This window comes from Lissotriton vulgaris, chromosome 3_1 (assembly GCF_964263255.1).
Source record: "Lissotriton vulgaris chromosome 3_1, aLisVul1.2, whole genome shotgun sequence".
NCBI classification, from domain to species: domain Eukaryota; kingdom Metazoa; phylum Chordata; class Amphibia; order Caudata; family Salamandridae; genus Lissotriton; species Lissotriton vulgaris.
Genome location: NC_141689.1, coordinates 2,076,725,059 through 2,076,748,628, shown reverse-complemented (window position 1 = coordinate 2,076,748,628; position 23,570 = coordinate 2,076,725,059).

Below are 23,570 nucleotides of genomic sequence, written 5' to 3'. Positions count from 1 at the left end.
ATGTTAGTCTCAAAAGAAGTTACCATCGCTAGAGGCCACCAGTATGTTGTGTTCGTGGACCTTAAGACTGCTTTTGATTCCATTGATCGATCCATCCTGTGGTCTGTTCTGAGAGATACAGGCCTACCCTCATATTTAGTTGACATCTTGATCCGTCTGCATTTTAATACCTTTGCCAGAGTCAGATGGAACAGTGATGGTGGCCTAACCGGAAAGATCCCAATCTAAAAAGGTGTCAAACAGGGGTGTGTCTTAGCCCACCCTATTTTCATTCTTTATTAATGGGATTATAGGTTATCTCTTCAACTGTGGTGGTGATCCTCCTAAAATGGCGGGTAGGGTGGTACCCTGCTTGCTCTTTGCTGATGATACACTCCTAATGGCTAGAACCCCAAGATGAATTAAGAATCTGCTAAGTAGTTTCGAAAGGGCTTGTTGAGCTCGGGGACTGACGATTAATTGTAAGAAAACCAAGCATATGGTGTTTAACCAATATAAACATGATAAGGCTAAATTAATGTTGGATTCCTTGAAGATATTAAGCTAATGAACGAGACCTTAAATATGGCATTGCAATGGTTAAAGGCCAATCATCTGAAACTCAATGCTAATAAAACAGAGTTCCTATTAATCTCACCAACAAGGAGCCAAGCAGAAATAAAGGAATGGATCAAGCTAGTGACGGCGCTAAACTGCACCCCCACCCTAGTCAACTCAGCTAAATCACTAGGAATCACTCTAGATGAAAATCTTGACATGAAAACACATATCAACTCAATGGCTAAAAGTGCCCGCTTCCATTTGAATTACCTAAGGAAACTGAAACCATTCATCTCAGAAGCCGATCTTAAACTGGCTATCCAATCCCTAGTCATCTCTCGGATTGAATATGGCTGCACCACCTTAGCCGGATTACCAAACACGTCGACAGCACCACTAAAAGCTTGCCTGCACGCAGCGGCAAGACTCATCACGGGATCAAGAAAATTCGACCACATATCCCCACACTTGAAAGCATTAAACTGGCTACCCTTTGAAGCCAGAATCCAACTAAAGATAGCATGTATCACCCATAAAGCGCTCCATTACAACACGCCGAGATACCTAGCCAAGAAAATTGAGCTGTCTGGAGGTAACAGACCAGCTAGGAGTGCTAAGGAGCTACTATTAAGGCCAGCCTTCTTCCGAAAGAAGAAAACCTATGACAGAGCGTTCTCGGGAGCTGCCCCCAGAATTTGGAACTCACTCCCTCCACGAATTAGGAAGATCCAAAATACCTCAACTTTTAAACGGGAAGTGAAGAGTTTCATGATGGAAAAATTCTCCACATAGACTTGTTCGACTACAATCAAGTGCAGTCCGATTACTGAACTCTGCTGAGACGATATGAGACTGGTGACTCCACCGAGTCTAAACTGTAAACGAAAAGCTACCTCAAGGAAAGACAATCGTATATATTCACTTCACTTTATATTTTATCACACTGGGTAAATCCAGATAATCCTTACCTTTATATGTTAGCGTAATAGAACTTGATATAAGTTTTAGCCTTAACCTACCTCTTATCACATATTGCACATTTGGAATGGATATAGTTCTATATGCACCCAAACCTTATAACGTTATACCTCATACTAGTATGTTGTTTTTATTGTACATACACCGTTAACATGTAACTTGCCTATGTGAAGCGCTCTGATACCCTTGGGTCTTGTTCGTGCTATACAAAACTTTATAATAAATAAATAAATAAATAAGTCCTAGAGCGGGTTAAGGTGTTCGATTATCTTGGGGTCCGTATCAGTGAGAATCTAGCATGATCTTATCTAATTGAAAAGAGTACCATTTGCCTCCAACATATAGATAGTGCGATTGCCAAGAGATCCAGAACATCCCCGTTTAGACCCATTTCTCCGCTACTTGAGTTGCACAGGGCCAAGGGCCAGGGAGCGGCACTATAAGGGGAAGAGCTATGGGGTCTCGAAAATCTACAAGAATTGAATCTTGCTGATAATAAATTTATTGGGGACATTCTGAATCTGCCTTGTAACCATTGAGATTGGACCTGGGGCTCAGATCGATTGGCCACTATGCAATACTTAAAGCCCTGATTTTTTGGATCAGGATCTGGGATAGTAATACACAAGTTCCCATAAAAGAAGCCTTGATAGAGCTGATTGCTCTTCACAAACAATCAAGGCGCATAAAATGGCTACATTTGATCAGGGATTGGTTATTCAGATTAAATCTGGCTGCCCAATGGGAGGATCCTGGCTCGATTAAAAGAAGTTTGGTTCCTACATTAAAACAAAGGTACTGGGAATTCCAAGGTCGATCTAGTCTTGAGTGCAATGTACCTGGCTCCTTGACATCTAGCTTTTTTAAATGTGAAGGCTTGTTACGATTTTGAGGTATGTTTGGATGATATCGAGCCGCCCCAAGCTAGAGTATTGTTTCTCCAATTTAGATATGGGACTTTATCCCTTAATAGTTGGAGATCAAAATGGAGAAACACTGGCTTGACTTCACTATGCCCTGCGTGCTTTTCTGCACCTGAGTTCAACATACATTTTCTTTTTCATTGCCATGCATACGATGACCATAGGAGACAATGGATTGTACCAGTTTGTAGGCTACTTTCTTGTAGTAGGCCAGCCGAGGCATTCAGAATATTTTCATCTGACGCCACGAGGTGGTTGGCTTTTGCTTTTTCCAGATATTTGTTATTTGCTTGGTGGAGGAGATCCAAGATAATCAAATCTGCTCTGGGGAGTAGATTATGATCTCGATATTGTTTATATAAGCCTGTATTGACGCTGATGTATTATAATTTTTCTTTGAATCTGACTATGTCCATACAAGAACACATTGACTGATGAATTATGACTGTTATTTGATTTGTTTATAATTAAGTTTGCTGTTAAAGGGTCTTGGGATCAAATGCTTTTTAACTAGTATTTTTAAATTGTTGTTTTATGAAAAATTTTTATTATCTTAAATTGTATTACTTGTTGCAATGATCAAGTGATTGATCGAATAAAATATTCTATTCTATTCTATTCACACATATGTTTGCCTGCGCTCACCCTCTGGCAGATTATGACAGAGCTGTTAGGCTAAACTACAGAGGCAATGTGTAAAGCATTTGTATATAGCTCACAGTGACACAGTGAGAACACCACAAATGGTTACCACACCAGTTTAGAAAAAGTGTCTTAATCTAAACCAAAGAAGGCCAAACCATAAAAATCCACCATACACGGTTCAAAATATCACTTATAAAAGGTTTCTTGCAAAAATATAACTCACAGAAGACAATAGCTCCAACTGGGTCTTTCTCAATGTTGTGACAGGCCCAAATCCAAATTACAGAGCCGACCATGAGGTGTGTGGACTGGCCACGGAGTCACACAGACCCACAGAGAAATAGTATCTTTTGGAATGATCCATACGACGGCGTCGCATGGAGTCGGAGAGGTGATGCAGTAACTGAGCTGGGTGGTGTTGGTTCCACAGTTCCATACTGCCACAGGGAAGGTGAGGCGTTGGCTCCTTATTGCTATGCAGAGAGGTGAGGCGTCCGTTGCTTACCGTTACAGGTGGGTTGAGGCATCGGTTCCTTACTGTGCAGTGTCGGGCAGTCACCCCCATCGGTTAGCGACTCCGTCTTTGTGTGCGGGAGGAGCTGGCATTGGTCGGCATACTACAGACAACTGTCTGTCCTTAACAAATGAAAATAAAATCTTTAAAAATTTTCTTTTAAACGCATCATGTTTTCTTTTAAGCAGGCCACCATCGCTGTGTTATTTCCCATTCCCAATGGGTTGCAAATTGCGACCTGCCTAATCACATTGATGAGGCAGGTCATTTGGAATCGCTAAATATGTCTGAAACACATCAGTACATTCCATTTTGTGAGATGTAAAAAACTTAATTTGTAAATTGCAAAACGGAATTGTTGTACATCTGGCTATTAGTGCTTCCATAGAAGCAAGGTGGGCGATGGGGAGAAAGGCTTCCTTGACCAATCTAATTGCTCTATTATTTGAAGTTGCGTGTTTGTGGGACTCCTATGAGGGTCCTATAAACCGATCCATCCAGATATCTAAACATTTTTACCCTTAATTTCTAAAAAAATGCTGAATGGATTTGCAGCAAATCACAAAAACACACTTTCTTTGAATGAAATTGAACTTAATTTGTCAGAAAGCTTTCTGCAAAATTAGGTTTAAATCCATTCAACTGATTTGACTTTTCTGAGCCCCAAATCTTTCCAAGAGACAGTCGAGGTGGTTCAATTTGTTTGCAAAGGTTTTGTGAAGATTCGCCAAATGACGCTAAATTTATTAGCAACCCAAAAAATAAATTTCCTATGGTAACTAGTTCCCAACTATAACTACACAGTCGCGAACGCCACACTCTGTAGGTATCTCCAGGAATAGGACATTGGGAGCTGGAAGTCCTTAAAGAGCTCTGAAAAGGATTTGATGAACCTCTCCTTCAAAATATTCTCCTTCACGCTGATCCCTTTCCGGTTCCACTAAGGTGAAATAAAACATGCCTTATTGATGGATAGAGCCTTGTTGTACTAAATTGTGGCTTTAGGATGAGTTGGGCCAGCTTCTCTCTTTAGAGCATGTGTAGAAGTTCAAATTCTGTTAATCTCGACCAACATCAGTTCATGGGGCTCAGTTGAGGTTTTCAGTCTTACATAAAGAACAGAGTGTGCCTCAAAAGAGCTGATGCTCAATGTTGACCCACATATCTATTTCTTTGAATGTATTTAAATGGTATGCCATGTGTATGAAGTATTGCCCTCAGTAGTAAGGCCATAAGCCGGGGAGTCTGAGCCCTCCTGAATTTGTAGCCACATTTAGGGGCTCATTATGATCGCGGACGGACTTGAGTCCGTCCGCAACCATAGAGGAGGAGGGAACCTCCGCATGGCCTGCGGAGTTCCCTCCTGTCAAATTAGGATGTGACCGCCACCCTGGCGGTCACATCCTCTAATTTACCATTGCTGCGGGTGCGGCTTCAAGCTGCACCCGCCGCAATGGTAAAAATGCATACATTTCATTTATATGCAGAAAGCGGCAGGCACCGTGCGGTGCCTGCCGATTACTGCATACAAATGCAGGGGGGTACCATAGGTACCCCCCATGTGCACCTCCCACCCCCCCTTCACCTAGGGGGCACAGTGAAGTTACACATGCTTTTCCACGGCAGAAAAGCCGCCGTGGAAAGGCATCTGTTTTACACCATCCTAATGTGGCTGGCGGTGTCTGATAGACACCGCCAGCCACGTTACAGCTTTTCCGCCACAGTTGTAAGTCAACCACGGCGGAAAAGTGGTGGACTGAAACCAGGACCCACCAGCCATCCTAATGTGGTGGTGGGTCTTTGGTGGGTCCGCAGAGGATTTTCCGCATCCTCTTGGCCGGCAGTGGCTTCCGCCGGGCCGGAGGATGCAGAAAATCTTCCATCATAATCAACCCCATAGTTTGGAGGAAGACAGTTGCAGTGCCATTGGGCCCCAGAAATATTTGCAATTTGCAATGCCAATCCTTTGGAGGATTCCTGCCAGTATCCAAAATGCGGGAGTATGCTGAATATGTAGTTGAACCTGGAAGTTGTTATCATCTTAACATTTTAAACCCTGCCTATCAGAAAAATGTGGGTTACTGATTGACTGGGTTGTGAGCCCTGGTCAAGCAGCAACCACAATCTAGTCAGGATGAGAAACAAGCAGACCCCAAATTAGCAATTAGCATGTGCTCAACACCTGATTAGCTTGGCACAGAGCACTCAGGCTTAACTTAAAGGCAATGTGTAAAGTATATGTGGAACACTTCAAACAGTCAAACAGTGACACACTTTTCAAAAGTAACCCCATCCTAGGTTAGAACAATAGAGCTTAATTTGATAAATAAAACAAGACTAAAACGACAAAAATGTAATTAGTAGGACCGAAGGTATTGGCTTTTAAAGTTTTAGGTAAAAATAGTGCCAAAAAAGCACAAACAGCCAACGGTCGCACTGGACTGGGACAAAGCCACAAGTTAGGCCCGCTGAACAGAGAACCTTAAATCCTTGTTTGAGGTTTATTGGGGAGTCCAAACCAAAGATGTGTTGCGCAGACAACGCGATGCATCAGTTCCAAGATGTGGCGAGGCTGTGGTGCAAGGTCCTGTTGCATCGGTGTTAGAAATAGGGGCTCTAATTGGCAATTGTTAACACCTTTGTCCAAATAGGGACCCTTGCTTCTAATCAGGAAAGGGGGAAAGACCCTGAATAACCCCTATTCACCCCCTTGGTAGCTTGGCACAAGCAGACAGGCTTATGTCAGAGGCAGTGTGTAAAGTATTTGTGAACACATACAGTAATACAGTGAAAACACTACAAATGGACACCACACCAGTTTAGAAAAATAAGTAATCTTTACTGGACTTAACACTCGACCAAACGACAATAGTCCACAATACAGTAATCAAAAATAAGACTTTAAAACGGTAGAAATAGCTAAGTTTAATGTAGATGGTAAATGCAAAACTTTACTCTCAAAGTACCTCGGATGCGTCACGCAAAACAAACAAAAGGGTCGCAGGGAAGGTGATGCGTCAGTTCCTTGCTTGGGCAGAAGTGATGCGTTGGTGCCTTACTGCAGCGCAGGGGATGTGATGCGTCAGTTCCTTACCAGAGAGGAGATGATGCATTGGTTTCTTACTGAATTCGAATGCGACAAGATGGTGCCTTGATGCAATGTGACGATCTGGTGCTATGCGAAAAAATGGCGTCTTCGATGTGATGTGACAAAGTGGATGCGATGCCTGTATGCTGGACGGCCGTGTGGCGAAATTGTTTAACTTTGGAGCCCGGTGACAAGCTTCTCCGGTGAATCAACGGTGATGTCTGCGGTGGTGGCACGCTTCTCCGGTGATGTATCACGCTTCGTCTGCGATGGCGAATAGCTGCGGCGCTATGCTTCTTCGGCGATGTGACAGCAACTGCTGTGGCGGGGACACTCTTCTCCTCATTGCAGCTCGCTTCCAGCTACCAGCGACATGCAGTCTCTCAGAGGACCCAAACAACAGCAGCCCCCTCACTGCAGGTAGAATTCCCAGCAAGGGATTTGAGGGGGAGCTGGTGGGGAAGTCTTTGTGGCCCTAAGACTTCAGAACAGGAGGCAAGCTCAACTTCAAGCTCTTGGAGATCTTCCTCAAGATGGTGAAAGTACACACAAAGTTCCTTTTCTCCTTTCTTTGGCAATAAGTAATCACTGAAGGCCAACCCCAAAAAGTCCCCACGCAGGGGCAGTCTCCTCCTTCAGCTTCCTTGGTTTCTTTCCTCAGCAAAGGTTTGTCTTGATTCCCAGAAGTGATCTAAAGTTCTGGGGTCTGTGCTCCAATATTTATACGGCAAAATCCTTTGTTCCCTGAAGGCAGAGAGTGTCTGTACCTAGTCAAAACCAGTTCTGTCCTCCTGGGTGCAGCTTCCTGGCAGGAGGTAGAAACAGCATTGTTTGAGAGCAGACCTGGCCCAGGTAGCTGAAAGGAAATCTCCTTCCCCTACTCTCTATTCTATGAGGGATCAGGTCGGTGAAAGCAAATCTCTGCCCCTACTCTCTATTATATGTGGGCTCAGGTCAGGGAAAGGAAATCTCCTTCCCCTTCTCTCTATTCAATGCAGGACCTATTTAGCCCAGTCTTGACCCATTAGACTGCTGGAGCCAAGGCCCTCTCCAGCTCCCTGTCACTCACAAACCAGACATGGAATACACAAACCCAGCATAGACATACTGGATGGTTAAACAAGAAAATACTTACTTTCTAAGAGTGGTATTTTCAAACACAGAATGTAAAAATCACCCTCACTAAAGGATGTATTTTAACATTCTGAGTTCAGGCATACTAAACTCCAATTTCTACCTTGTTCCCTGGGTCAGTTAGGATTATAAGATGTTGTAATCAAATTGCCCATTCTGGCCTATGGGAGCAGGTAGCCTTGCAATAGTGAAAAATGGCATTGACTGTAATTCACTATCAGGACATGCCACACACATTAGGGCATGTCCTACCCTTCACATACAATGCACCCTGCCCATGGGCCTACATTAGGAGTGACTAATATATTGAAAAGGGAAGGTTTAGAGACTGCAAATGGGTGCACTTACCAAGTCGACATGGCAGACCCAGACTGCACACAGACTCTGCAATGGCGTGCCTGAACCATATTTTACAAGCTGCTTCTGTGGGTGTCACAATCAGTGCTGCAAGCCCATCAGCACTACAAAACAACAGAAGAGCCAGTACTGAAACCTCTATTTGACTTTAGTTTCCTCCGCGCAAAGAATTAAACTAAGTGCAGGGTGGTGACACAGTTCAAGGATTAAATCATTTTTATTTATCAGAAAGTTTTTTGAAAAGAATTTGTTGGTTTAAAGTTTACCAAAAATTCAACACAATTTCGAAAACAAACAAAACAGGGTACAATATTCATAAAAATGACATTTTCCTAAAACAAGTAGAAGAGCATACAATCATACAAAGTTGATCAACACTTACATTCATAACTCACTCTCTCATGCACATCATACATACTCAAAACACTATATACAGTTTAGAATGTCACAAAAAGATTTTTCAAAAGGAGGGGGGCACCATAGACGAGGATTTTGGGAGAAAAATCGACCTATTTTTGAAAATTCACAACAACACTTTTTGAATTTAACAATCTTATGGTGTTGTAGAATGGTCTACGCGTTTCGAACCCCTAACAAATTCGTGGGGTTCTCATCAGGACCTCATAGCTGTAAAACAGAGAAAAATGAAATCTAAATCAGAGTTGTGAAGGGATATGTGAGGGGATTTCTAACTACCACGACCGGCTCTTGCCTCCTACCTTAAATGAGAGCGCAAACTGTGAATGAAAAACCGGACGTTGGTCAACTGTAAGAAAAATCAGTGGAAAACAGCAAGTCAGCCTACCATCAAGTCTTCAAACCACTAAACAAATGCTCAACAAGCTAACATTATGCTACTTACAAGCTCTTCAGAAACGGTGTGCGCCAGTTATCACTGGGGGGACAAAAGTAACCTTGTAAACACTAAGGATCGGTTTGAGGCAAAGCCGTTGTTTGTGAATATGGCATGCGGCGCGGGGCTTACTTTGGGAGGTGTGTTGAATCAGGTTCCGATATGGAGCTGTTGTTGATTGCACCGCTGTCAGTGTTTCCGCGGGTGAATCACGAGCCTGGTAAAAAACGATTGGACGCGTTAGTCACGTGTGGGCTTCAGTGTCACCAGGGGGAATAAAGACTGTACTAACTTCTCACAAGTAGGGCAGGCTGCGCATACCTTCGTTTGAGGCTGTGTCTGGTCCTCTGAATTGTACTCAGCGAGAGACGGTCTGTGTGCTCAACCGCCAAACGTGTTGGTTATTTGAAGTTTACTTCCGGGACTGCCGGGCTTCTGGGAGCTGTAGTTCCTCCACTTTGCACAATTTGTACAATTCCTTTACAAATTGTAAGTCACGCAATGTGATATACGGGATTAAGTGTCCCTTTGACTTGTTATATATCGGAAAAACCAACCAGGAAGTAAGGATGTGTATAACGCAGCATAAGTCACGGATAAGAATGAAGGTCGTGACAGCGCCATTGGTCAACCACTGGTTATTAATGGACAACAAAGAAGCTGATCTTAAATGGACAGTTATCCTGAAGGTCGACAAAGACCAAAGAGGCGGAGATCTGGATAAAAAACCGGTGGCAGTTCAGTTCACTTTCTTGGGCTACTTCCTGGAAGTCAGCTGAGTCAAGGGTGCAACAATGCTGCCATACCCCTTGACAAGCCTCCTCTAGTACCCTGTGTGTCCTAAAAAAAATCAATCTTGGACTGTAGGGGCACCACCTGGCCGCTCCCAACATGGTGTTCCAGATGCACCATGGAACCCTGCCCGATCTGGCACTTACTCGCCTTGATCGTGAGGCCTGCTCTCCGCAGCGCCATCAACACTTCCCTAAGGTGGCGCCGATGGTCTTTCCAACTGTCGGTGAACACTACGATGTCATCCAGGTAGGCGGCACTGAAATCATCCAGCCCGGCCAACACCTGGTTAACCAACCTGTGAAAGGTGGCAGGGGCATTCCTCATCCCAAAGGGCATCACCCGGAATTGGGAGTGCCCATCTGGTGTGGAGAATGCTGACCTCTCCTTTGACCCATCAGTTAAGGCGATCTGCCAGTATCCAGACCTTAAATCAAATGTACTGAGGTACTGTGCAGCCCCCAACCGGTCAATGAGCTCATCAGCTCTGAGGACGGGGTACACGTCAGTCCTGGTGACTGAAGTGATCCCTCAGTAATCCACACAAAACCGGCGTTCTGGCATGACACTCAGTGCGGCAGCCTTTGGGCCCAAAACCACTGGGCTGGCCCAAGGACTGTTTGAGGACTCAATCACCGCTAATGCAAATATCTTGGAGACCTCCTTCTTGATGCAAGCTCTCACCCTGTCAGTCACTCTGTAAGTGTTGTGCTTGACAGGAGGACTGTCCCCAGTGTCTACATCATGGATGCATCACTCAGTGACATGGGAGTCAGGGAGAAAAGACCAGTAAACTGTCCCAACAGTTGGCGACAGTCATCTTGCTACTCAAGGGTCAGGGTGGGAGAGAGGTTCACACCGTCCACTAACCCTTCTTGCGCTGTTGCAGACAGGAGGTCAGGAAGAGGCTCTATCTCTTCCTCCATTCCCTCATCTGTTGCTAGGACCATACCCCCCTCGGACCTCTCCAAGTGGGGATTCAGACGGTCTACATGTATGACCCGTAAACGGTTCCTAGGAGACCGCAAGTCCACCAAGTAGGTGACATTACTCTTGCGCTCCACCACCTCAAATGATCTGGTCCACTTATCCTAGAGTGCACAAGGCTCCACGGGGTCCATGACCCACACTTTCTCACCAGGCTGAAACTCGATCAGAGTGGCATTCTAATCATACCACCATTTCATCTCCTTCTGGCTGGCTTCCAGATTTGCCTGAGCGAGTTGTCTGAAATGCCTAGTTTGGTTTCTGAAGGCCATCATGTAGCTATATTCATCCTGGGGAGGTTTACTGGGAACTTTCTCCCAGCTTTCTTTTACCAAACTCAGAGGTCCTCTTACTAGGTGACCATACAGCAGTTCAAAGGGGCTGAACCCAAAGGACTTCTTTTGCACCTCTCTGTAAGCAAACAGAAGGCATGGCAAGAGGGCATCCCACTTACGCCTCATAGGTTCCTCAAGTCCCATAATCATTCCTTTCAGGGTCTCGTTGAATCTCCCAACCAGCCCATTACCTTAGGGGTGGTACGGAGTGGTGAACTTGTAGGTTACACCACACTCCTACCACAGGGACTCCATATACTTGGAAATGAAGTTGATATCTCGGTCTGACACCACCTCTCTGGAGAACCCCACACGGGAAAAAATTCCCATCAATGCACGTCCCACCACAGGGGCCGTCACTGTCCGGAGAGGGCTAGCTTCCGGGTACCGGGTTGCATGGTCCCACTAGACCAGGATGAACCTGTTGCCCATGCCTGTCTTGGGATCCAGAGGCCCCACAATGTCAATGCCCACCCTTTCAAAGGGGGTGTTGACCACAGGGCAAGGCTGGAGAGGAGCCTTGTGCTTCCTCCCACTCATCACTTGCCTGGCAAGTCTGACAGGTCCTGCAATGAGTATCTGAACTCTTGCGAATTTGGGGCCAATAAAAGTGGGTGGCAATCCTTTCAAATGTCTTGTCCTGCCCCAAATGTCTTGCTAAAGGTACATCATGAGCCAAACTCAGTAGGAAGGCTCTGAAGCAATGGGGTACCACCAGCACACAGGTTGACCCAGGCTCAGCAACCTTAGCCTCACTATAAAGGGAACCATTCTCCCAGTAAATCTAATGTGATCCAGACTGATCACCTGCTGCCTGGATTGTGACCTGTTGCCTCAAACCCACAAGAGAAGGGCACTTAGGCCAATAGGCCAGCTCAGGCAGGTCCCCAGTTCAGCTACTTGCTCCTCTGTAGGTTCCAGGGCATTCCCCTCAAGGTCTGCCTCCTCCAGGACGGTGGGAACTTCGGTGGGCCGGTTTCCCACACCCCCTGCCTCTTCTCTGTGAGGCATGCACCTGGGCCACTCTTTCAGGCTCCAGGTCCTCTTAAATACCCTTAGTGGCTGCCATTGACCAAGTGGTCACACATGCCCAATCTGGCAAACCCAACATCTCCAAATGAGCTCTTCGCTCCACCTTAGCCCAAGGGGAGCTTTTTAAATCATTGCCTAGCAGACAGTCAACAGGCATGGCTGCCCTCATAGCTACTTGAAAGGCACCTGGGACCCCCCACTCAAAGGGAACCTGGGCCACCTTGCAGTGGCTCTCTGAGTTGTCAGCGGCAACTACAGGGTAAAATGCATGGGGGATCACCTGCTCTTCACACACCAGCCGACAACTGACAGCTGTCACACTAGCTCCAGTGTCTCTCAGAGCCTCCACCTTATGGCCATTGATGGACACCCACTGCCTGTATTGTTTAGTGTTATCAGGCAGCTGGGTCCTATGGACCATCTCACTGCTTCCTAAAGAGACTAGGGACACCTCTGCGGTACCCCACCCACCATAGGCACCCACCTTCTCTCCCAGGGCTACACTAGCCATCTGCTGTGGTGATGCACCATTGGGTGCTGCATTCGCTTTCAGGGAACACTTAGGATCCCAGAAGCTCTGGCCCACTTGACCATAATTATAACATTTCCTGTGCACCTTTTGAACTGTCTTATCTGTAGGGGCCCCTGACTTCTTCTCAGGGTGAGGCTGGGATCCCTTCCCTTGGTGATTACTTTGGGGTCCTTTCTGGAACTCCCTCTGTTTACCCTTGTCCCCCCCACTCTATTGCTGGGGACACTGCCCACCTTTGGTGAAGTCTCCTACAAAACGCTTGTGGACCCTGGTACAAACCCAGTGGTCCGCCTCTTCAGCAAGCTTCCTAGGGATAGTAAGCTTACTATCAAGAAGGTCCTGGCGTAGCCCAGGAAAACAATTACTGGACAAGTGCTCCCATGCAAACAAATCATAGAGTGCCTGATAATCATTCACTTTGCTAGTATTCCACCCAAGTACTTTACTCAAGTTTCTACAATTTCTAAACCTTTGTCTATAAAGCTCTGGGGTCAACCCATACCTGGTCATTAAGGCTTCCTTCATGTGGACATAGGAATTCTGGTCCTCAGAAGGCAAGTCTAACAAAGTGTCCTGCCCCTCACTGAGAAACTGCCCCACAACCCTGCTCCCCAATCCTTCTCAGGGACCCAGTGGGAGGTAATAGCTGCTTCATAGGCCTTAAACCATTGCCCAACATCTTCATGCTTGTGGAACTCCTTAATTACCTCTTTGGTGATGTATACTATTGTTTCTACAGGCACGGATGGTGTACTGCCACCAGAGGGACAGATATCTAAACTTTTTGCCTTCAGATCCAACTCCTTCAACCCTCTTTCATTCTCTAAAAGCATCTTTTTCTCCTCTAGGGCTAATTTCTCTTTCTGAAATGCCAACTCCTTATCCCACTTCCCCAGCTTGAACTTTGTGAGCTCCAACTCATGCATCCTGGTCCTCTCCCTGTCCTGCAGCTCTTCCGGAAACAGGCTCTTTGAAGAAACACTGCTGCCCACCCTAGAAGATGCTTTCCCCCGTCAGGTCCACTGGACTCTCCAGCTGCCCATCCACATTCTCTCCCTCCATTATAGGCTCTTCAGGGTACTCACTGGCATCCCTAGATTCCTACGGGCCATCAGGGCCTTTTGGTATTACCCTTTCCTGGTGAGGCCTCTCCTGGAGATTTTGAGTTTCCTAAAAACAGCTTTAAGGTGTGGCACAGAGTGGGTATAAATCCTCTCTTCTTCAAAGTCTAAATCTGTAGATGCATGGGATGTTGGTTTACTCATGGTAGGTATTGACAGTGCTCAAAAAATAGTCCCAGAAAAATTTGACCAAATGTATGTGGTCGCATCATGGTCTGCACTCACTAGTAGTGTACACCAATCACTGTTATGAGTCACAAATGTAAGTCCACATACTCACCGCTGAACACAAATGTTAGAAATGGGGGTCTCAAGTTGGCATGGGTATACACCTTTGTCCAAATAGGGACCTTGCTTCTAGTCATGGAAAGGGGTATACACTCCTGAATAACCCCTGCTCAACCCAATGGTAGCTTGGCACAAGCAGACAGGCTCATCTTAGAGGTAGTGTGTAAAGCATTTGTGAACCTATACAGTAATACAGTGAAAATACTACAAACGGACACCACACCAGTTTAGAAAAATAAGTAATATTTACTAGACTTAACACAAGACCAAACAACAAAAATTCACAATACAATATTCAAAAATAAGACTTTAAAATGGGAGAAATAGCTTAGCTCAACATGGATGGTAAATGCAACGCTTTACTCTGAAAGTACCTCGGATGTGTCACGCAAAACAAACAAAAGGGTTGCAGGGAAGGTGATGCATTGGTTCCTTGCTTCGGGGGAGGTGATACATCGGTTACTTACTGCAGGGGAGGTGATGCGTCAGTTCCTTACCGGAGAGGAGATGATGCTTCGGTTTCTTACTGTGTTCCGGTTACAATGCAACAAAATGGCATCTTGGATGCGATGCGTGCATGCCCGGTGGCCGTGCAGTGAAATTGATGTACTTTGGAGCTGCGACAGGCCCTGCGACACGCTTCTACGGTGATGTGATTGCGACCTCTGCGGCAGCGATGCAATACGCTTCGTCTGCAATGTGACGGCAAACAGCTGCAGCGGCGACATACACCCCTCATGAAGTTTACCTTTCTTCTATCCTTCTCCTTGACTCTAAAATACAGTTTCTCTTTCAGAATCTGGAGGAATTCTAGTTTTCTGCATGAATGAATGGTGAAAGCTGAGTTTAACACTCTTGCTTACCTACTAGACCAGTCTAGACAAGCACCCGAGTAGATGTTCCAGAGGATAATGCAGATTCACCACCTAATTTTGCAATACAGTATCATTTTTCTTTTAATAAACATATTTGGAGAACTGGGCAGGTAGATTCACTCCCCAACATAGAAAGCAGACCATTAAGATATCTGATAACCTGGGTCTTAGGACAGAAGGAATGTTTGCAGTGCATTTATCTGTACTCTGTCATAGTCATTCATTTATTTGATTCCACAACAGATTAAAGATGAATGATGTGCTACTAATTGCCAGAGGAGTGTTGCACTTGTGTAGTGTTTGTCTTTGTCAAACCATTCCCCAAATCCCCTTTCCCATCCATTCATCAAACCCATAACCCTCTTCCCCTGGTCTATGTGATTTACTGAGGTGTGGCTTAATGTACACCACCAATGGATCATACACTTGGTGGGGCAAATGTGGTGAAAGCAACACCAACATACTATAGGATCTTCTAAGCAAATTCCCACACTTGCCTCAGGCGTTTATCCACCGACACATGAAAATTGATCCATATTTTGGATATAGAATAAAGAACATCAGTCATCAGCATCATCATGTAGGCATTTAGGCATTGTGTTGCATAACTGTAAACGCCTAACCTAAGCTTATACACTCCAGACTTTGAGTCCATTTTCTATAAATCAAGGATTTCATAATTATGCTAGATCCCCATTAGCTAAAATTACTAATATTTCTATTTTTTGTGTTTTATCACTTGAATACTGGTTGTGTTATCATGTAATACTCTAGTGCCAATTCTTTGTAAAGCTTTGATATAATATAACCCACTAATTCAGTCTTTATATTTCCATTTAGTTGACTATGATGTATAAATAGTCAATCATTAAGATTAATCCTACAGTTGGAGCTCACCTGGATGGAACTAGAATTGGGACCTCACTTATGAGGTTGTGATGCCTTCCTTGTTATTGCTTCATCTAAGACAGCTATGGGAGAAGTGAACTAGTTAGCTTAGTAAGTAAGTAAGTAACTGTTACTATTATTTACCTAGATTGTTGTAGATAATAAAGGTCCTGGCGGCATTCCCAATAGTGGTCAAGATAGTTAGAGAAGTATAACTCCAACAACTAAGTGCTACACTCTCCATTACAAGCACATAAACAAGTTGTGTACCAGCTGAAGGCAGAAATGCAAAGAAAGAGTAAAACAAACTACTTCAGGCATACATTTTTATGAAATAAAATAGTTTCTCCCTTTATTTATTTTACAAAGAAACTCACCCTCTTCACCCAAACAACATGCCCACCCCTCTCCCCTAACAAACAGATCCAAGCTCCAAAGAAAATCAAATGTGCACCTAACTCCTTTCCCACTATCCCCACCCAGCCCCAACAAGTCCCTCCCACTATTATTTTAAAGGGCTAAAAGGAGGCATATTGGATCTCAGTCAAGATCTGATCCAGGCTCTGCTCCATTGTGGTGAGCCAGCTCTCGATGGAGTCCAGCTACTGTAAGATGTGGCGCAGCAATGGCCTGGTGTTGTCATTGTGGGAGTGGGTGGAACAGTTGATGGAAGCTGATGGTAGTGCTGGTGATGGGATGGCCAGGAGGCTGGAGGCTAAGGGGGACTGGTGGTATTGGAGCCCAGCTGAGAGGCATTTGTTTCCTCCTCCTCTTCTTCCAGGACAACCAGCCACTGGTATTCTTGCTGGATACACTCCATCCTTTGCTGCCGCAGACGGGCCGCTATCTCCTGCCTGTTAGTCAGTCCGGCTGGACCAGCAAAGCTTAACTATATTGAGAAAAACAAAGAATTGTGAATAAGGCTCAGGGCAAACAATTGCTTTAAATTGCTTTTACTGATTGGATCAGTAACAGTTCATTGCTGGTCCCCTAGAGCCACTGGAATTTGATGTGATTATGATTAGGAGAGTCACAAGGCCAATTTTATGTTTTACCCACACTTGCCTTGCATAAAAAGCACTGACTGAGTGGCAGAAAACTATTAAAAGGCAGAATAACACCAGATTAAAAAAAAATGAGATTTGGTTATTTTTTTCTTTTAAAGGCTTTTCAAAGAACTATAAACAGACATTTAAAAAAAATTACCTCTCATTAATGAGTAAAGCATTAGGCACTATGGGTAACAAGGTATGTGGTGTGCTAAAATAATGAAGCCATGCTCATTGCTAGCCGGTGCGCTGGGTATTTCACTACTGTCTGCAGCTCGGGCAGCTGTAGTTGACAATGATCTATTTTTAATTTTATTGGTCCTGTTCTTCTCCAAATGCATTACTTGTTCTACCCTGTCTCCAAAGAGGCAGATGATACTACATCACACCCCATTGTATGAAATGCGGATATTAATATTATCCTCTCTGTTGTAGACATTGGGGAAAATGATGGACTGCGCTACAAGGAAAGGAACGGGCTATATATATTGTATTAGGCACATTTGTCACAGTGTATCCCATATGCCAAACTTGACATCATATTACGCACTTACTCCCATTTTACTCAGTGGTCTTGTCCACCACCACATATTATTTCCAACAAAATAATTCGCTGGACAGTAGGGAAAGGAAATTTGACTTACTCCACTGCAGGACAGGTTAGAAGGATTAGACAGGAAGATTAAAGCTTTTTTTATATAGAATAGGGGGGCCACTAGACTGATCATCTATTCATAATTCAGAAAGGCACTAAAAACCTTCCTATTTTTACAAGCCTTCCCACAACAATTCCCTTTTGTCCCCCCTTCTCCCCGTTCTTCGAGGCTTCAGTAAACTGTAGCGCCATGAAACCGCTTTAGAAATAATTTAAACTCAAACTCAAACTCATAATTATTGACTTATTCATTCACTGTACAAGTCGAAATAAAAATGAATTTAAAAAAAATAAAACCGTATCCCTGTGGGGATTTGAACCCATAGGTCCTGGTTGTTCCTGTGTTTGCCCTTTGTCGGTGAGCTATTGGTTGTGTTGAAACAAGGGGAGGGAAAGATCCTCAATGACATATATTGAGGTCATTGTCAAATCCCCACAGGGATACGGTTTTATTTTTTTTAAATTCATTTTTATTTCAACTTTTATTCTATCCCTCTTACTTTGCCACCCATCCCTGACATTCTACTCTTTGATAGGATGCGCCTCACTCATACGCACAATTCGAGCCATAGCCAAATGAGTCAGAGCATTTCGATGCACCCCTCCGATAGACATAGTCTGTTTTCCAGATCCATGACCATATGACCGCAACCCTTTTTGAATCTCAAAAACGCGGCGAGATTTGCTCTACGCCGGCGTCAGTAAAGAAGCCAGGACACCAACACGCTACGATCCCCACTCTAAGGTCAGTTAACAAACCTCCCTGCCTCTCAACCTCCATTTAATTCTTACGATAACGAACTTATAGAACACCTATACCGAACTTCCTGCTAATTTTTTTCACAGATTCATTCTTATATCTTCACGAAAGACATGTAAGTGACACGACGTTTTCTTTTACATACCCACAAACTCTTTTAGGAACCTCATGATTTTAATGTCAGCGCAAACGATTCAACAATAACAAGCGTTGTTTTGTAATGCATACAATTATTGGTCCAAATGTTGTTTTTTCATATGTTTTTTCATATGTTTTACGCATCATGTTGAAGGAGTAACAACGAAACAGTATCCTAACGCATTGTTTATATATATATATATTTTTGTAGTGTCTGTTCCCTGACGAAGGGCATCCAGTAAGGCCCGAAATGCATCGGATTTGGCCATAAGACATTGTCTGAAGTTAAAGATGTAACTATAAATTGAACACTATGATCGAAAACAAAAATACAGGAAATTCAATATAAAGAATAAAACACACAAAATGAACTAAGTGATAAACGGTGTGGAAGCCTTTTTCTAGTAAAAAGACGAAGTCATTGTGTGCCTAAAGGGATGAAGCTAGTGATCCACTAGCTTCACTTCTAACTCACAGTTGATTTGTATGCACGGGCGGCATTGGTAACACTCCAAGCACAGTTTCATACAAATGTTTGGGTGACAGGCACTTTGCAGGTTGGGTAAGTGGGATTTAGATAGCTCCTATGCAGGGCAGTAGGAGGGGGTAATGTTGGGAAAGATTGAAATTATCACATACACACACAGTTGCTCCAATGCAACATAGGTTTACAATGGTATAGAGGGATGGGCAATTGAGGCAACAATATCCTGTGGCCACTCAGGAATCAGAACCATATGAGTCAGACAGGTAACCCAAGGCAGATACACATTTGGTGGAGGAATGGGAATGGGAAATAAGATCAAAAGAACTCTAGTCCTTAACACATAAAACACTACTCACCGGAGTTTGTTATGCATCAGGAGACTCATTTTAAGGGTAATCACTACAAAGCATTAGACCGATTCTGGTATAAACTCCTAGTGCATGCTAGGTATTCTGTAGGAGCTCGGGGTAGGTATCTTAGCCAAAACCTCAACACCATTTGTAATCTCCAAGATATGGTGTGACGTGCAGGGCTGATATGCGGCACTTTCGGGCACCTGAAAGGGGATGACCCTAAATCTCTGTTCTGTATATATTCCACCCGGACTGCATTCCGAGGTCCTGCTGGGTCTGGGAACTCTACTTTTGGAGCTCCCGACGGGTACATTGTTGATGGGTAGCAACATGACTGCTGTGATTTTCCCCACCAAAAATAGATTCTTGGGACACAGGGTAGCCTGGATCCGGCAATGGGGATGGTGGATCTTTGGAGACTCCACAACCCCCACCTGTTGCAAAATATACATTCTTCTTAGAACTGCACAGCTCTATGTCATGCCTTGACTACCTATGTACCCCTCATAACCAGGTGGGTGCATTCACAGATGCAAGGCATTATACATGGGGGATATCTGACCACTCACCGATAGGATTGACCCTTCTGGGCACGAATATTGACCAAGTGGCCTTCCCTAGTATAGACCCCTGGCACTTCCGAGATGAAGACTTACAAGAGAAGCTAGGCATCTCCGGAGAGCAATACTTTGAAGAAAACCAAGGGCCTGTATCAGCCCCAATCATACTTTGGGGAGCGTTCAAGAAGCTGATACGAGGCCAAGCCCAGGCCTTGGTGGGGGGAAGAAGAGGGAGGCAAGATTGAAATACAAGACTATAGAGACAGATATTTTAGCCCTGGAGACCACAATCTCGAGTGGTTGAGGTCCAGAAACACTATATAGGTTGCAGTTAAGCCAGCAGGATCTGAGGTCCCTCACAGAAAATGTAGCGAAGTCTTATGCCTTAGCGGCCCAACGTCCCATTTATGACGTGGGAGACAAGGCTGCAAAACTAATGGCGTAGCTGGAAAATAGAAACAGGCATAGAACATGGGCAGTGGGGGTGAGAGATGGGTCTGGGGCCCCTCAAACCACAAACAGGGAAATGGCAAACACGTTCGCATCCTACTACACTGCACTATACACACAGGTTAGCACTAGAACAAGATCAGACTGCGGTGAATTTTTAAAAGACTTCTCCTTCCGGACTCTCCCCACGGCAGTGGTTGATACTCTGGAGGCCGACATCACACCGGAAGAAGTAGCAGGGCCCTTAGAGCCCTACAATCAGGGAAAGCAACAGGGCAAAATGGACTACCAGTTGAGCTGTTTAAAAATTTGACAGAAAAAGTAACCTTTCCTATGCTAAACATGCTTGAGGCAGCGGTGGAACAGGGGCAGCTACCTGAAGATCAACGCACGGCTACCATAGTGGCAATCCACAAAACAGGCAAACCCCCTGAAGAATGCGGCTTATCTTGACCAATCTCTTTGCTAAATGTGGAGGCAAAGGTCCTGGCCAAGAAATTCACGGCCAGACTCACACTGGTCCTATCCTCATTCATCCATATAGACCAATCTTTTGTACCAGGTAGAAGTACTCGTCATAACGTAAGGAGACTATACGCTGTCTACATATGCCTGCCCAGTCACAGATGCCATCTATTGCACTGATGGCACTAGCGCCTCAATGGATTTTGACAGTATCGAGTGGCCATATCTATCTATTTGCTGTCCTGGCCAGATTGGAGTGTGGGCCAAAGTTTAGAGCATGGGTGCAGCTACTATATAATGCTCCTTTGGCGAGAGTAAGGGCGAACCGAACACTCTTAGCGCCCATCCCACTGGGGCACGGAACCAGGCAGGGGTGCCCACTGTCACCGCCTATTTTCACCCTGGTGGCAAGGGGTGACTGCCATAACATCCTCAGTGCTCGCATTAGAGGTTCCACTAAGGGCTAAGGGGCTTCTATTAATGATACAAGGGGAGGGAGACTGACCTAGGCATGCGAGAATATGGCGGACATTGGTCACAGGGATTGCCAAGAGAAATCTAGCACCAAGACGATGGTCACCACTTCCGCCAGGAGTATCTGACTAGGTGAAGGACCTAGACTGGTGTCACAGAGTGAAGGAAGTGGTTATGGTAGTAGTGGGTATACCAAAAAATGGGAAAAAATATGGCACCCGTGGCGAAAATATCGAGATATGTCCCTGGGAGAACATCCTGACAACGAATGTTAATTTCAGCAATGGAAGGAGGGAAATGTTAATGAGGCGTGCTTTTAATGCCTAGAACGTATTGTTCAGCTTCCGAGACATCCATCTGTATCAATGTGGAATGATGTGCAGGTAATGATTAATGTATATCTTATGGCCATCTCAACAACTACCAGCTGCTATTTATTTCATTGGTATGTAATGAGCATGTTTAATAAAAAGAGTTTTAAAACATGAAAACAATTAAAAAGAGTCTACCCTAAATCATAAAACCCAACATTATGGAAATAATATTAAATATTATGATTTACTGTGGTCAGCAGAGCACACGCTGGTGTCGGCGCCGGCTGACAAGCTACTCCAGGACCTGTCTCCTTAACATTCCTCTTCTTGTCTTTGGGTGCTGATGTAAGAAATTAAGAAGATAAAATAAAATAGATTAGTGAATCAATTTTTCCTAAAAAAAAGTTTATGACAAGCAAATGCAGTCACATTGTACATCTCTAAAACAGATCGCCTATACTACTTGTTTCGAGTCTATCTACTATCGGTGAGTTGCCCATACTAATCATGAAATCCCTATTCCAAATTTCCTAAACAAAAACTACATTTGGAACTAATGCGTTGCAGTGAATGATCTTTGATTCTATTCTCATTTCTCAACCCCCTTGATGTACCAACTCAGTGTCCCTTTTTTGCAATACATAGATGCATACTACACATTGCTGTGAAATAACTTGGAACTATGTGAGCTACATAAACAGAGTCAAAGAGAGAACACACTACTCCCTGATATCACTAATTCACTATATTGAAAGGAGGACAGTCTGCAGTGACTTCTTAATTAATCAGCCAAAGCAAACACCAATGATGAGTACAATTAGGTAGCATTGAGTACCTGCCTAGCACAAATTAGAAACTGAATCGCACAATAATATTCCAATGTAAACTACACGTAACTTACCTCTGAGTGTGAGCATTATGCTATCCCGATTTTTTTTAGCATTGTAGAACACAAACACAACAAATAATTAATACTCACTGAGCCGAGCAATCTCAATGTCTACCAGGTCGAGTAGATCATGTTCAAGGTCCAGGATATTGCCCAGCGGTGCATCAGCTGCTGTGAACCGAAACTGGCTGGCATGCCACATGCACATCCCACCCTCCCCCAGTGCAGCCAACACTCCCACAGGAGTATCCGCTATCAGGCCTGTCGCCTGCTACCAGCATGGAGGGGAGATGGCACTGCACAAAAAACCCAGTGCTGCCACCTCCTCCTTACCAAAGATCTCCGGGGCTGCACACCTGAGCAGTGGCACTGCTCAAAATGTAGCCACCCTGCCTCTGCCATTGTGCTGGGTTCTTTAGGGGAAAAAAGAAAGGGACAGGAAATAAGAAAGAAATTAGGAAGTAAGGAGAAATAAACAAACAGTCACAAAAAACACAATTTGTTCATACCAAAACATAAATTGAGGGGTAGATAGATATTCACTTAAAACGACAGAGGTTACATGGACGCTATAGGTGGGCTCAGATTTCACTCGTACAAAACAATTACAATTCAGAAGTTATAATTAACAGATAACTAAAATTTACGCCCCCACAATTCGCTGCTTATGACTTCACATATAACATCAATCATGACATGGTCACTGACATCACTGATGACATCACTTATTAAATCACAAATGACACCACCGATTACATCATTCACAGACCCATTCAACCACCTACTCATACCCCCATACAACCTCTCACAGATATACTCACACACCCACACAACCACTCACATATCTATTCACAGACCCATACCAGTAATCACATACTCACTCACTCCTCCATAGAGCCACTTACACACCCAACCACTCACTCATACAGCCACTCATATAGCCAGTCACCCATACAGATACTCACACATAGACATATTCACCTATGCAGCCTCTTAACACAGTCACTCACTAACCATACAAGTACTCAAAATGCACTCACACACCCACACAACCACTTACATATCCATACATGCATCCATACATGCACTCCTAT